Here is a 6,382-nt window from a genome sequence, read left to right on the forward strand (position 1 = left end):
CTGTGGGACCAAAAATTCCCTCCTTGCCCACCCTGGCGTTGAAGTCGCCAAGCACGATTTTTATGTCGTGGCGGGGGCAGCGCTCATAGGAACGTTCCAAGCGCTCATAGAAGGAATCTTTGGTCGCATCGTCCTTCTCTTCCGTCGGGGCGTGGGCGCAAATTAGCGAGATGTTAAAAAATCGCGCTTTGATGCGGATTATTGCGAGATGCTCGTCCACCGGAGTGAACGACAGTACTTGGCGACGAAGTCTCTCTCCCACAACAAATCCGACACCGAATTTGCGCTCCTTTACATGGCAGCTGTAGTAGACGTCGCAAGGTCCTATGGTTTTCTTACCTTGCCCCGTCCATCGCATCTCTTGGATGGCAGTGATGTCAGCCTTTACTCTCACGAGGACATCAACCAGCCGGGCAGAGGCACCTTCCCCATTAAGGGACCGGACATTCCAGGTGCATGCCCTCAAATCATATTCCTTATTTCGTTTGCAGGGGTCGTCATCAGTAAAGGCAGTTCTCATCCGAGGCTTTGTAATTCTTTTCATTGGGGGGGATTTTTAAGTGGCGGGTCCCAAACCCAGCGCACAACCAGCTATCCTGGAATGCTTCGCCTTCTCACGTTAGCTCACTCCCGAACGGGTGTTCGGGAGCTACCCAGAGGATACGTGGGCTAATCCCGGCCGTTGTGAGCTGCTTGAACCATATGTAGAAGAATCGTCCTGGCCACTCCCAAGTGAATGGCGATCAGTAACTTTCCCCACTTGCGTGGACTTCTACACATGGAACCATCCTCCTGCTTGGCTATCACCTTAGATAAAAAAAAACCTATAAAAATAATAAGACTCTTTTTAGTTTTTAACATTTTATTTTTCATCTTTATTTAAATTTTATTATTGTTTTACTGCGTTGTGTGTTCTGTTTTGGTTTTTTTCTTTTGCTTTTTGCCTTTTACATTTTTTTTACTTCATGTCTATTTTTAGTTTTAAATTTTTGAAGTGTACTTAACTAATACATACATATGTCCATGTATGTAAAATACTACATACATACATACATAAACTTAGTGTCTATGTATACCAAATAGCTATACATCCATTTCCAAATATTCTCCAACTCTTTTCGCATGATGAGAACTTCACATATTTGTTATTTCTTTAACTGTTCCTTTCTCATATACGCAACTATACAAGGAAGTGAAAATGTTACTGAAATTATTTGTATCTATACTCTTATGCAATGTAAATGAATACACAGTTATACCTACATATATACGCAACAAAAACAAATAATTAAATGAATTGCCTCAACATGCTTGCCACATGCGATTGACTGAGTTTGCGGCTGTAAGACTACTTTGGGTTTTAATTTTGCTTGTGAGTATTTGTGTGCTTGGTGTATCAGGGGACGGCAAAAATGAATTCTGAAACCAAATAAATTCGTTCTTACTTTGTTGTTACATATTTATTGTGCGCACACAATTGAAATACATATATATTGTGTAATATATATTTTTTCACAAATATTTTATTATTTTTAATACAATTATTGCTTCTAGTTTTCAAGCATCTCTGAGGGCTAATCAATGGGTTGTGCATGCAAATGAGGCTATTGGGTTGCTGTTGAATTTAAATTCTTCTGACATCGTTGGTTTGGTGAGTAAGGAAGCGTGTTGGGCGTGTGAGCTAGCAGGGGAATAAACATATTTCAGTAGCTGTTGTTCTTTCTCCTCGCCAGCTGTTTGTGACCAGTTACTTTGTTTTTAATATCATAACTTACATCGCTTTTATATGCAACTAGTTTTCATCGAAATCTTACATTAATATTATATTTGTATTTTAATATAATTCAAATACAATTTCGACTTTGTTTTTTTTACTTTCCATTAAACTTCTTTTACTTTATTTACTTATATGTTAAATTTTTAAAATATTTACTTTGTTTTTTTTCTCTTTTTTTAGTTTATCTTAAATTTCACATGTTTATATGTATTAGAATTTTTCGCGGCATTGCACAAATACACACTTAAAGCTTTCACTATTTCATGTACGTAGACTTTTGTTCTACTTTTGCTCTACTTTTGTTTCGATTATAAATTTTTTTGCTTGTGTTTTGTGGTTCATGTGCCTTCGTTTCTTCATTTGTGTTGGTTTCTTTGTTCTTTTTTCTGGTTTGTTTTTGGTTTTTAATATCTGTTCGTTTTTGTTATGTATCTCTCTTGAATATGGAAGCATTTTTTTTTTTGATAGAATTCATTTTTTAATGTTCAATTAATTATTTCTTTTATTGTGCCATTGTTTTGTTAATTTTGTGTCGCTTCCTTTGCTGTTATTGTTACGAGTGCTATACTTCATAAGAATAATTGGAACTTCCAAATAGTAATGTACTTGTATATGTAGATATATTTTTTAACATTCGGTAAATAAAAAAAAAAAATATTAAAATACAAGAACGTAATCTGATTACTTAAGAAGCCCATTTGGGAAGTATAGATGAGTGATATTTAACTTTATGCCACTTTATAACAGTTTAAAAAATAAAAAAAAGTTCATGGTACAAATACACTCGAAGGTTTGCCATTGCCTGCCGTGGGGCGACTGCTATAAGAAACAACTTTTTCTATTATTTGATGTTCATGCACGGGGTTTCGAATCTAAGCTATCCCGAATGGTAGTCACGCGCCAACCCCATTCGGCTACGAGGACCTCAAGAGTTTATAACACCTTATATTGGCTCATTTGAGATATATGGAGAAGGGATATCAAAGTTTATGCCATTTATAACAGTTCACACCAGCTTTTATTTCTATATATCAAATCATTTACGCAGTTTAGATAAGTGATATTTCAGTTTATGCGAGTTTATAATAGTTTATAACAGTTTATACCACTTTATGATAGTTTATAACAGTTCACGGAAGTTTTTATCTCTATATATCGGCTCATTTACGAAATGTAGAGAAGTGATATTTCAGTTTTTGCTAGTTTATACCAGTTTATACCAGTTAATATCAGCTTGTAACGGCTCATTTGAAAAGTACGGATAAGTTGCATTCCAGTTTATGCCAGTTTATATTTGTTTATATCAGTTTATAACACCTTATATCAGTTTTTGAAAAGGACAGGGAAATGATAAACAAGTTTATGCCGGTTTATAACAGTGACGGCAAGTGATATTTCAGTTTATGACAGTTTATACCAGTTTACATTACCTCACTGAGAAAAAAGCGAAGTTATATTAAAGTTTATGCCAGTGTATAACAGTTTATACCAGTTAATATCAGCTTATAACGTCTCATTTGAAAAGTTTATGCCAGTTTATAACAGTTTATATTTGTTTATATCAGTTTATAACACCTTATACCAGTTTTTGAAAAGAACAGCGAAATGATAACCAAGCTTATGCCGGTTTATAGCAGTGACGGCAAGAGCACCGAAAAAGCTGATACATTAGACTGCAAAAGGTTGTCATGCCCAAGGCAACTATCACACAAAAATATTACGATTATTGGCACATATTTGATGCTGAGGACTACTTATAAGTTTCTGTTTAGCTGACCAAAGGTGATTCTAAACCATCGTTGGCTTAACCTCGAGATTTATTCCCCTAAACGAGATGCGGCAACATAACATAGCATTAAATGCGCGTGGAAGAAGAAGGAGAATTGCGTCCCACTATTTATGAATTTTTTCCTATCATCATCATCATCTGCATCAAGTAGTGATTACAGCTCAGGGGAGCTTTAGCTTCATCCACAATCCTCTTCCAATCTGCACGGTTCATAGCAACAGATCTCCAGCTCCTAACTAGTAGCTTTTTCAGGTCGGCTATGGCTTGATCAAGCCAGGTTAACATTGGACGTCATCGGGCTCGGGTCATTAAACAATTCGTTGATAAAAAAGATTTTTGGGGGCGGCTGTCTTCCATGCGCACAGTGTGCCCTAACCATTGAAGCCTTTGGTCTATTAAAGGAGGTTTTTTGGCGAGACATACTCCGTAAATATATAACTGTGTTCGCAATAAAATCAGCGTGACAAACTGCAAAGTTTTGAGTATTTATTTAAGTTTTTTTTATTAGGTGTGAAACTAAGCTCCCGCTGTTTGTCAATATATGCCGGCAATAAGCCACGCATAGACCTTTTTGTCCCTAGTGATACCAGATGGAGACTGACCTCTATGAATACCGAAAGTAGACATCATGTAGGATGTCAGCGCTTTTGGCGAATCTAAGCAGAGCTGGGAGATCCGCTTTTGAGACGGACAGACGCACAGAAGGTGTTCTAAAGTTTCCTCAACAGCATCTCTGCATTTCCTGCATTTGACCGTGTTAGCAATCCCTATCTGGTACGCATGTGCAGCCAATAGATTATGACCTGTTAGCATACCTATCATAGTTCTGCAGTCCTTTCGCGGGAGCGTAAGTACGAATTGAGTCAGTTTTTTGTCGTTAGTTCTACACATAACTTTTGCTGTTTTGCATGTGGTCAGATTAGTCCACCTAGCTTCCACTCGCCTTTTCATGTAGTCGCCCATTTCGTTGTATATAGTATTTAGCGGTTTTGGTATGTCGTTCTCTTGATCAAATGGTAGTCTAACAGCACCTTTTGCTATCTCATCTACTATTTCGTTTCCCATAATGCCTTTATGACCAGGTACCCAGTAGATATGCAGCATACTGTTTGCGGCTAGCCTTTCTATGGCCTCCCAGCTCCGTCGAACATTTTTGGACGTAATACAATATGAGCTTATTGCTTTCATTTCTGCTTGACTGTCCACGTATATATTAATTGTTGAGTTCTTTCTTGTTCTTGTGAAGGTTAGCTCCGCGGCTTTCCCCACAACAAACACTTCAACTTGGAAAATACTGCTGTGGTCTGGCAGCTTGATAGACTGCCTTATCCCTAATTTTGAGCAGTAAATACCCACTCTCACTGCGTCTAGAGTTTTAGATCCGGCTGTATAGATGTGAAAAGTCCTATTACCAGGCTTCATGCCTTTGGGCCATCCCTCCTCTTCAATTGTAGTACGAAACCTTCTCTCCCAATTAAAGTACGGAGTCATGTAGTCTGCGCAACCTGAGCTCCACTTTCCTATTGAGATGTGTCCGAAGGTTCTACAGGTGAATACCCTGCAGCCACTAACCTCCTCGCGGATTTCGCTGCCAGGTTTTCCGCCATAAGGTCAATAGGTGGCATGCTGAGTATCAGGAGTAGTAGTAGTAAGGATATACAAAAAATGATATCTTCGAAGTGTACCGGCAGCTGAAGAACTTCATGGGAATTTTCGATTTGCCAAATTTTTCAATTTTCCTTTCCTTACAAAACTGACATCGTTGACAAATGATTTTTTCCCACCAGCAGTTTATGTAACGATTGGCAAGTAGAGTACTGATTTCAAGAATAATCTTTCACAGTTTTAATGCGGATTTCTTGAATCATATAACATTCTATGGCTGAACGTCAGCGTTAAAAAAGTATTCGCGACAAATTTAACAGCTGTAGCTTTACCAAGGCGGCCACTATACGCTGCCAAAGTTCAAGCGCAACTCCTCGAAAACCCCGCTATATGCATTGTGTGTGAAAGAAAGTGTTTTTGTACGGGATTTAAATTTACTAGAAATGCATTTTTGTTGCAATATTGACTATGTGTTGTAGTAAATCGAGGAAGTGGCAATATTTAGAGAAAATATCTTAGCCCATTATTATCAGCCAATGGGCGCTGTTAACTATATTAATTATTTTAGTTTGTATATTTATATATGTAATATAACAAAAATTTAAAAATGAAAAGAAAAAAAAATTTATAAAACAATTTTATAAAAAACTTTCAAGAGAAAATTGTTTAAAAAAAACCTATCTACATAGATCTTAAATTTTAAAGAAAATTAAAAAAAAGATGCATAAGAAAATTAATTTAAAAAAATTTTATAAAAAAATATTAAAAAAAATTGTTTTCAAATAAAAACCTATCTACAATACATAGATCCTAAATTTTAAAGAAATTAAAAATAAAATTATAAGAAAATTAAGTAAAAAAAATTGTACAATATAAAAAAATTTTAAGAAAAAAATTGTTTTCAAATAAAATCCTATCTACATAGATCCTAAATTTTAAAGAAAATAAAAATAAAAAAATTATAAAAAAATTAATGAAAAAAAATTGTATAAAAAAATATTTAAGAAAAAAATTGTTTTCAAATAAAATCCTATCTACATAGATCCTAAATTTTAAGAAAAAATTAAAAAAAAATATATTTAATAAAAATGTACTTACGTACATCTACGCCCAGAATGCATTTAAAACACCTACATAAATATCTATGCACACAGACATACACATGTACGTCTAGCACGCCAAATGAATATGAAATACATGAATACTTAAGC

Source organism: Anastrepha ludens, chromosome 3 (genome assembly GCF_028408465.1).
Source record: "Anastrepha ludens isolate Willacy chromosome 3, idAnaLude1.1, whole genome shotgun sequence".
Taxonomy (NCBI): Eukaryota; Metazoa; Arthropoda; class Insecta; order Diptera; family Tephritidae; genus Anastrepha; species Anastrepha ludens.